This window comes from Lactuca virosa, chromosome 4 (genome assembly GCF_052849685.1).
Source record: "Lactuca virosa cultivar CGN04683 chromosome 4, Lactuca_virosa_CGN04683_v6, whole genome shotgun sequence".
Taxonomy (NCBI): domain Eukaryota; kingdom Viridiplantae; phylum Streptophyta; class Magnoliopsida; order Asterales; family Asteraceae; genus Lactuca; species Lactuca virosa.
In genome coordinates this window covers 353,213,717-353,224,524 of record NC_136429.1, presented here as the reverse complement: position 1 = coordinate 353,224,524, position 10,808 = coordinate 353,213,717, and the positions used below count along the sequence as shown (strand labels likewise).

Genomic DNA, 10,808 nt, shown 5'->3' with positions numbered 1-10,808 from the left:
CAAACCTTCATTTTCCACATCCAACGGGTGGTTAGTATAATTTTTTAATAATGAAAGTTGAATGTTTTTCTTACATGTTTGAAATGTATACCAAATGTTTGCTTTATATGCAGTGCTACCTGAATACCATAGGGTATTTTGCTCCATACAAAGGTATGAACATTCATTATCATCTACCAGATTTTCGACGTGGAAAGACTGCTGCAATGCGTTATCCTCGCGGGCCAAAGGAGTCATTTAACTATCTCCACTCATCATTGCGCAATCTCATTGAACAAACTTTTGGAGTGTGGAAACGTAGGTTTACGTTATTGAAAGTTATGCATGTTAATTACACATACGAGCACCAAGTATGGATAGTGATAACATCAATGGCGGTCCATAACTATATAAGAAAGGCTGATAGATTTCATGAAGCATTTAACAGGGTACAACAAGAATCTTATAATCTCATTGAAGCTGATAATAGTAATGAAGCGCATAAAGAAGGTACAAGTACACGTCGTACAAATGATAATGATATATATGACAGCGGTACAAGATATGATTGCGGGAGAGATAACAAGATCACAAGGATAATTGTAATATGAAATTACATTCGATTTTTTAAGAATTATTTACAACTAGATGGAATTAGCTGCGCCTTTGGCGCCTTGTTTCTTTTTTTTCTTTATTTAAATAAATAAGAAAACATACTATAATTTTTGCAAAAGGATAGCTGGAATTAGGTACGCCTTTGTCGTCGTGTTTCTTTTTCTTTCTTACGGCATTTGATTTCTTGTGATGACGTTATATGAGGTTGTAGTAAATAAGGAAGCATATTATAATTGTTTTAAATACATATTACATATATGGAGGGAGTGTTCATACGACATTCATAGCAAACAGTACGTTATATTTGGAAAAGCAACAACTTATCAATAAGGTTGGTAATTTCATCAATCACTGCATAATAAATTTCAAATCTCTCTTTCAAAACCTAAAAACTTGTAACTATAAGTTTTTTATATCATTTGTAGCTAATGAATACAAAAGGTGTCTTACCTGTTGTGATGCAGCCTTCCATCTCCTATCACTAACAAACAATGCATAATTTCAATTTTAGAATACACCATCTAATAGCAACGCACTTTCACCCATTTCCAAATAGATCCCTCCTACCCTGGCTGATTCGACGTTGTTGTTTACTACCATCCGACAGAGGTGGTTTTTAGTTTTTTGGTCAGCGTAAGTGCAGATGTAGTCTTCAATGTCAATTTTTACAATGTTACTCATCAGTTTATCAAACAACTTTGAGCCTGACTACAAACAAAACACATAGATTGAATGCATATTAGACAAAGATATGCAAATTGCCATGTATTTCAATTCCACTATTCCGTTTCTATAAAAAAAAACATTTTTGGACATTTTGTATATCTGTTTTTACTTCTGTAGTTTAACAATATAATACATCTTAGTATCTCATAAAAAGCATATTGTATACCTAAAATTTTAGATTATTACATTTTACTCATGTTTTCTTTTGATAAAAATATAATTTTTTTAAAAAAATAGAAGTTGTATTTGAAACCAGTTTCGGTCCCAATGGTTCCATGAGTCGTTCCAAAATATGAGAAACCAATGTAACCGATTCCGTTTCTGGTTCCAACAATATGCTCATCCCTAGTAGTGACTGTTGCCATTTATATTTAGCATTAACTCCATACAAAAGGTAAAATAGTTGTTTACAGTTATTCAACTGAAAAAAAAAATATTTGTTTACCTTTTTGGGAGAAGTCAAAAGAGCTGCATAGCGACGTAATGTTTGTTTTAAAGTTCATAAACGGAAAGGGGGTGTAAGGAAAATCAACCATTTCGTGTTTCATCTTGTTTATTAGTATGTAGTGAGAAATAAGTATTTGGTGCTAGCCTTACTAATCTTTCAGCCTTGTCCACAACTTCACCTAAGTTCTGACAGTGTATTCCCGACTATGAGTGAGTTTTTTTTTTTTTTTTTTTTAAATTTGGTCCCTAAATCTTTTCTTTTCTAATATTGGTCTTTATTTGAAGTTTATTTAAACCTTTTTGGTTGCCAAACTACATAAAATGGTGATATTTTTGGGACAAAAAAAATCATTTTAATTAGAACATAAAAACAATCTGTCATAAAAGTCTCGTTAGAAAAACATACAGGTGATGAATATAAATAATGATACGACTTTTTAGATTTTATTTATATACCTTAATGGAATTTTCTGCAGTCATCATGATTCTGTGTGGATTTAATGTGTTACATTTCTTCATACACATTGTATAAAATGTATATAATCAATAAAGAATGTGTGAAAATAGCAATGTACTTGTGTTACTTTTCCAAGATTTCAAGTAAACAAAATAGTTGTAAAAGTAATAAACCATGGGACTAACAATAAAAAACCAAAATATGTGTGTGTCTTTTTGGTTGATTATTTCAATATAGAACCCAATTTAACCATCATATTTTATCTTACAATAAATAAATAAATAAATAAAACAACCCGATGGGAAAAAAACAAATACAACATATTTTCTCTAAGAAAATGGCAGATCGCGTTAGAAACGATACATAATTTGGGGTATTCTTTAAGATTACTTTGTTAATGATAAGAATTGCTTACCCTGTAAATCAAAGAGATGTACCATATCCGAACAGATGTAAATGGATGAGTTCTATTGAAGCAATCTATGAAATTGGACCTGCAGAAAAAATTAAATAAAAAAAATATTAACTAATTAATTAATAAATTATCATCATCCGTGGACATTTTCATCTGGTAAAAATGACCCTTTTTCCCTTAGTGAAGCAGAAGGTATCCATTATTCTGTAGATGGTAGATCAGGTTGACGATTTTCAAAACCCTAGAAATAAAGAAAAAAAAATTCAATGTAAATGCATGTAAGAAAAATAATAAGAGCAATTCCGTCTTTTTGACTTACCAGTCTTTCAGAGTCGAAATACAATCTAGGATCTCTCTTTGAACTATTAGACAAGGTAAGAATGAGATTTACTCTTCTTGAGCTCGCATCATCCCACAAATACTCCTCTTCCTCTGTATTCTTCCAATTCCTACTCACTTCACCACTTCCTTTTATAAGATTGTTGATAGGTTGTAATTTCACATCAGGAATTGAACATTCATCGAGTGAATAATTCGAAAATAACCCATGTCCATTACTTTCAAGCCTGGATATTGTATCTGTACTATCGATCTCATATCCATATCATGTCTTTTCAAGTCCTTCTTCACATGCTCTTCCATTGGACTATCCAAAACCACCCTTGGGCTCGATGTATCATAACCAAATTCATAATTCTCGTGAGTAAGATCACTCTCTGGATCTCTTTGTGCCTGCTGACATGGCAAAGCATAAATAGAACATTTTTTAAAATTTTTGTCAACATCAAATGTAACATACACGTTAATAACCTAGTGTAATTATCGTATTTTGTAAGCTTGTTAGTGAATATTATTGAATATTATATGATTTTGAGCGTTGAGTTCTAACAAGATAGTTTTTACGAGATTTGAAGTAAAACTATGTTTAGAATCATTCGGAAAATATTGGAAGTCTTATGAGATTCCGATCAAAAGTCAACTATAGAAATTAAGGAAAATATAAAGTTGGAAATAAGTAAAAATAATGATATTGAAAGTTGTAGATTATCTCGTTAGAAACATTTAGGCGAAAACCTCATCGAAATCCGAGTTATAACGAAGAAGTTATGACTCATTAAAGTTTCGCGACAAAACCGGCACGACGCTAGATGACGTAAAAAGTGAGTTTTCAATAAACTACTTTTTTAGCTTTAGTGATCTAAATGAAAGTTGTAGTATTGGTTAAACCGAAAGTTTTCATAAAAAGAACATCCAAATCTGACTTCGTATGAGGAGTTATGATTTTTCTAAGATTCGGCATAGCAGTACACAGCCCGAAACTCGAAATAAAGATCGATTGATTTTTAGCCAATACAACTTAAACGAGAATGGAAGGTCTCGTCAATATTAGTACAACGGTAAAAAGACAGACGAAAACGGAAGACGGATGAAGAAGTTATGAATTTTTAACGGACTTTTCCTGTCCCGGCCTGTTAAAAATATAATATTAAAAATGAAGTCAAAATTAGCCAACGGAGTCTAAACGAAAATTGTAGAGTATAATCTCACCTACGCGTGGATATAAAGAACGTCAAAAATGGAGTTCGTATGCGAAAGATATGAATTTCTGAAGTTCGGAACACAAACTTCGAGTTCTGACCAAACTCACGACGTGAGCAAGTATGGCTCACGACGTGAAGTAGTTGATCGACACCTCTCAAGCCTAGAAGACATGAGGCAAGACTACGAGCTGACCAGGATCGAGTTCACTACGTGAGCTTATATGGCTCACGACGTGAGACTCAAATTTTCGACCTATAAATAGAGGATCAGCTCTCTTGTTTCCGTTTACACAAAAACGCAACCTTTTCTCCCGTATTGTTGATTTTGAGCTATTTTTCCGAGCCGACGATCGTTAACTGCTGACAGTGTCTAGTCATATTCTACCAGTAAAAATGCACTTAGGGGGTAATTTCATCGCAACATTCGGTTATTTCACGGTGAGTTCAATATAGGGATAATTATATGTTATGTGTTATATGTGCAATGTGCTTTCTTGTATTATTCTGGTATTGGTATTATGCATTTGGTCATGTAGAGCATGACTCATATCACTTTTGGTATTGGCTTTGTGCCTTTGGCCATGTAGAGCATGACTCGTATCACTTTTGGTATTGACATAGGGCTAGGTAGGGTTGAAAGCCTGTATATTCTAGCAAAATGATAATCAGAAATTGTTTATTTTCTGTGCCACTTGGGCTGAAGTCTTATTGATGTATATCATGTTGAAATTGTTGTATCTCATCGATTGTAAATCTTTGAATCAAATCATTGGTTGATATGGAAAGCATGTCATATGATACACATATGCCTTTGATGTTCTTTGTCCCTCTTTACTCCTATATATATATATATATATATATATATATATATATATATATATATATATATATATATATATATATATGGCATAGCGTTATATTGTAACTGTTATTGAACTCACTAAGAGTCGTCTGCTTATCCCTCTCAGTGTTTAACCATTACAGGTGATAAGCATCCAGTATAGTCATGTACTGTTGGAAGATGTAGAATAGATAATATTATTACTTTTGTACTTAGTGTATAAATTCCTAGGAAGTTATGTAATATATAAAACTTTGTAAAAATCTTAATAGTTGGTTTCTATCCAGGCTTTTGTAAATTCTATTATGAATATGCATGTAGCATGTTTGGAGTAATAATATGGTAAGGTTTTAGAGAAGGGGTCTCACATTAAATTAACTACAAATACAAACTGATATAACCAAAACATCATAGTTGAGTGTGCATAAGTCAAAGTAGCTAAAAAAAACCAAAAGTAAAAAAAAATAATTACTCTTTGGAGCAATATGTCGAGTAGTTGGTAAATTCCACCCGATGAGGCATTGATGAAATTAATAAAAAAAGTAAATCCTGCAAAATCAATCGATTTATGAAATTAATCAAACAAACATAAAGTGGATTACTCATAATATTAGATCGGGAATGGAAGCAAGAGAGAAGAGATGGCACAGATTACATGGATCGATGAAGGGGGTGATTTGAAGCAGGAGTCGGAGATGCCTTTCATGAAAGAGGCGAAGGTTAGAGCCTAGATGAGGTGAGAATTAGTGGTTGTGTTCCAAAATCTGGTACACCGACAAGAAGCAATGGGGTTTATGAGAAATTGAACTTCTGAGAGCTCGCCTTCTGATCCTTCCTTCTTCTATCTGTGCATTCAACTAGAAAGTTCAATTTCAATTATGCACACACAAATCTAGATATAAAAAATACGTATATGTTTATGAGGAAATAAAAACCTTTCTGTGAGGAGGCATCGAATGTTCTTGAAATGAAATATTTGTCATCCTCTTCTTCTTCGTAACGATGATTCTTCACAGTCCTTACCCTCAACTCCACTTGATTCTACAGAAACACAAAATTCTATCATCACATAAATGTCGTAATTAAGGCAAACAATCAAAGTCAGATGATACGCATAAGCAAGGGTAAAGGTACGAACATAAAACCTACTGTTTAAGCATAGAGGAAGAGATAGAGCAGCAGCCGGTGTGGCGACGATGTCGGCGGTGATACAAGTCGGTACAGTGGAGGAGTTTGGTGGGTGTTCTTCAAAGGAATGTTGCAACAGTAAATAGTTGTAAACTTGAGATCGTGAGGAGGAGAAGAAGAAGAACTGAGGTTCATGCGTGCGGAGCGTCTAAAGAGAGGAATTCATCGGGATCGAGACCGTATTGTTTGAGCAACTTCCTCTTCTCTTCCGTGGAATTAGGTGATTCTGGAATCAAAACCCCAAAAAAAACAAATTAATCTGTTATAGGTGAGGAATTTGAGAACCAACAAATGGATTTTGTATAGATAGGGGTGGAGATGGAGTTGAGAAACTTACTGAGAGATGACGAACATACCTACAGAGGGAGGGAGAATAAGAACGGATATGGTAAAAAATAAAAATAAGTAACAGCGCAATAGGGAAGATAACATACCTACAAAAGAAACAGGCGGAGGGAGGGAGAACAAAAACGCAGCAACGAAAGAGCAACGAAGAGCAAAGAAGAAAGAAAGAGGAAGTAAGGAAAAGCGAAAGAAAGGAAGAGAAAGGAAGAAAGGAAGAGTGAAGAAGGAAGAAAGAGGAAGTAAGGAAAAGCGAAAGAAAGAGTAATGGAGGAGGAGGGCGGCGAGTTGGAAATCGGAAAGAAGGAATAAAATAATGGAAGACGATAAGAATGGAAGCTGTGGCCTGAAAATTAAAACAAAAACTTGCGTTGCCAAAAAGGAAAGAGAAAAAACTTCACTCTGTTTTTTAAGAATTAATAGTATATACTAATATTCGTTAATGTTGTTTCTAAAACAAGAACAATATTTGGGGAGGACTAATATGATGTCGATTAGAACATTTATATGAATAGCCGAATTCATCAATAAATATAACACATTAATCATAAACGTATACACTATGAACACCAATGACTCATTTTATATATTTGAAGTTATATTCATAATTGAATATAACTTTAATAAATACAAATAAACAAGATATTATTTACAATGTCATATTACCTATTATTCAATAATCGGATACCAATACAACCTAAATTATACAAGGTGTTGTATAAGAGGAATTTTTCTGATGTGGAGACTCTTATTTTAATCAAAGAGATAGATGTCCAACTAGTTCTGGTTTCCAATATTTTTCAAAAAAAAAAAAAAAAAAGACAGTCCTACTGTTGATATCTAAAATATGTGTCTTCAAAATCTTTCTAGACATCCAAAGTGTGAAACTTGCAATTATATAACCAAATCGATCATAAATCTAAATTACCTTAATGACCTAGTGAGCAAATCAATTATCATTTACATTTACCAACCAAACTCAAAAAAATGTAATTTAACTTCATCACTATACTTTGTTAATCAGATGGTTAGTATGATGGTAACATAAATCTAAAAAGAGAAAATTTTGAAGAAATTGAAGATACAAGGTGAAAACTTTAAAGAAAAAATTAACTTCATCACCATAAATTGTTAATCAGATGGTTAGCATCGACAGTCACTAGATTACAACCAACAGGAACTCCAAAACTTTCAATTTAGGGAAAACTGTACAGAAAAATTTAGCATAATCAAGCTTTGTAGGCAGAAAATTGAAACTTGCTCACTGATTCTTGTCAGTCGAACTGTAATCCACACGATTTGTGGGTGTGATTTCTCTTCCATCGATCTCTCCCTTGTCTGGTTTTACCGATCGAATGGCGACCCAAACGGATTTTGGGTGTGGTTACTCATCCATCGCCAAGGAAACCCACAACCACATACATATAGAGAGGATGGTGCGCACGAGTGGTAGAGATGGTCCGAATAGTAGCAAAAATTGCAGTGGTCGGCTGGATGTGAATCAAATAAGGGGATGATATGGTGGCGATTTAGAATCTCGATCTGAACAGGATATATCATGTGTGTAGGTTTAAGAAGTTGGTTGTGTAATGAGGTTAATGGTGGAGCTGATCTCGGGGGTTGGTGATTGACTGATTCAAACAACGGAGTAGCAGGTGGTGTTGGATGGTTGAGTTCTGATGCTTGGTGATTTGCGGTGGTGTTCTAAAGGTTGTAGGGTCCATTTTGTGATGAAGATTATCAGAACAGGGGCTTTCAAGTAGGATCTACTATGAAAATAAAGACGGTGGGCTGCTGTGGTGTTTAGGTGATGGTGACTATGAACAGGATCTGCAAATGGTGATGATGGGTGCGTTTTGTTGTTTTGTATCTTCATAATTTATAAAATTTCTCCCCTATCCATTTTGTTATTTTGTTATTTTTTTATTTTGTTTTGTTTTTTTATTTTGTCATTTTGTTGTTTTCTATTTTTTCATTTTGTTGTTTTTTTAATTATTATTTAATAAAAAAAATTAATCAACACAATTTTTTTTAAAAAAAGCTCGTTTTAATAGTCAAAGTATACATGACATATAATGATGTCCGTCCACGTAATATTCTTTCGGCCTTGAAGAGTTAAAATGAACACAATGTAAGTACAATAGAAACCATTTATAATGCACGAGAAAACTATCGATCACAAATGTGTGCAGATCGAAGCGAAATGCAATTTGTATTCGAAATTTTGCAGTTAAAATGATATATATATATATATATATATATATATATATATATATATATATATATATCATACAGAGGATACGAAAAATGAGTTGAAAGACTTGTTTTTTGTTCATCAGATATCATTGAATATATAGCGTGCATTTCCACAAGTGTTAATGATGGATGTCATGTATAAGACAAACAAGTATAACATGCCTCTTCTAGAAATTGTTGGTGTCACTTCAACAAACAACACATTTTCCATAGCTTTCGTGCTTATGGACGAAGAGAAAGAGGCAAATTATACTTAGGCATTAAATTGTCTGAGGACCACGTTAGGTGGATATGATGGGTCATTTGTAATCGTCACAGATAGAGAATTAGCTTTAATGAATGCATGTGCAAATGTATTCCCCGAATCCAAGCGGATACTCTATAGATGGCGCATATCTGAATGTATAAAGAAATACTGCAAAACAAGTTTAAAGTCCAAATGTATTTGGGGATCATATAAGAAAGGATGTGTAACATCCCAAGTTCGGAAGCAAGAAGTTGAAGGATGCTAAGTAAAAATAAAGGAAGGGACTCGGCGAGTAGGTCTTTTGACTCGCTGAGTCGAAGCGGGTGCCTGACACGGGGTTAAGTGGACTGACTCGACGAGTCGGCGGATGGACTCGACGAGTCAGTGCTGGTCGAGGAAAAACCCTAATATTCGGGGTTGCGCCCTATTTAAAGGACTTAATGTCCTCCCCTCAGCTCCCTTAGCCCCCTTTGAGATCCAGAAACCCTAGAATCGTGAGTGAGAGCCATTGGAAGCAAATTGGAGCACTGTTAAATGTTTTGTGAAGAGATCTTAAAGATCAAGAAGCTTGAATCAAGGAGATTTGTGAAGATTCAAATTACTCTTCAGTAGGAGGTCGTTTTGGAGGTAAAGAATCGTTATCCTTGGCTTTCTCCTTTCTAGATCCATCTTTCATGGAAGTTTTAGGGTTGTTTGGAGATGATATGATGAGATCTTGGTGTATAAGTTAGATCTGGAGTTGAAACTCTAGATCTGAGCTCTATTTGGATCAAAGATGCAGAAAGCCCTTTTGGTTGCTATGCAAAAGCCTTTCCCCAAGAGTTAAGTTCCTTTCTAGCTTGGTTTTTGGTATTATGGGGCAAGAAGCACGTAAAGGTAGCAACTTTATGTTGCTAATGGACTCTAGAGACCCAGATCTATTGTTTGGAGCAAAGGAGTAGCTCTGTGACTCGAGATTCTGGGAATGCACGTATGGACTCGGCGAGTCTGGGAGATGATTCGGCGAGTCGGGCTAGAGATCAGACTTTGAGTCGCGTAGTAACTCGGCGAGTCGCATGGGTGACTCGGCGAGTCTTATGATGATGAGCTTGGACTCGACGAGTTGGAAGAACAACTCGGCGAGTCTATTGAAGATTGTCGTGGACTCGGCGAGTCTGTTCTTGGACTCGGCGAGTCTGGTCGCAGAACCCAACCTCTTTTGGTTAAAGCCTCAGATTAGTGAGTCGGTTGGCGACTCAGTGAGTTGGACAGGATGGAACTCAGAGATCGTTGGACTCGACGAGTCTTGGGGCGACTCGGCGAGTTAAGTCGTGCTATGAGAGTTTTCTGAGTATGAGAACTCGACAAGTCGACGGGTTGACTCGGCGAGTAGAGTCAATCAGGAAGGTTGACTTTGACTAAGGACTTTGACTTTGACCAAGTGTTGACCAGTTTGACTTCCAAGGGTATTTTGGTAATTTTGGTATTGGTTCCTTGGTAGTGTGCTGTGGTGAAGTTCGTGTCGGTGGTCGGAGCAGCTTGGTCATATCTCTTCAGTCGGCAATTTCAGGTGAGTTATCCTCACTATATCGACAGGGTCTGCAGCACCAAGGTCGGCCTTTATCGGATGGAAATTCGGATATTGTTTGTTATGTTATTGTTTTGCTAGATCTGCATCCTGGTATTTAGGGTAATGTTATGTTAGTGACCTGGTTAAGGTCGGTACCCGTCATATAGGATAATGTTATGTTAGTGACCTGGTTAAGGTCGGTACC

The 10,808-nt window shown here is 35.2% G+C and overlaps 1 long non-coding RNA gene across 7 annotated transcripts; it reads right to left on the bottom strand.

Annotated features, from left to right (window-relative positions):
- Positions 1–955: 955 nt before the first annotated feature.
- LOC145108648 (uncharacterized) lies at positions 956–8,390 on the bottom strand. Of its 7 annotated transcripts, none has more exons than XR_013708447.1 (10): positions 7,817–8,390; positions 6,644–6,897; positions 6,547–6,565; positions 6,160–6,435; positions 5,957–6,062; positions 5,677–5,866; positions 5,494–5,570; positions 2,959–3,371; positions 2,640–2,880; positions 956–1,298 (listed from the first exon to the last, which is right to left on the bottom strand). It is a non-coding gene; the product is annotated as an uncharacterized LOC145108648 (long non-coding RNA). The 7 variants fall into 7 exon arrangements; XR_013708449.1 differs by having other exon boundaries at positions 5,677–5,878; positions 6,171–6,435; XR_013708446.1 differs by having other exon boundaries at positions 2,959–3,374; positions 6,171–6,435.
- Positions 8,391–10,808: the final 2,418 nt, after the last annotated feature.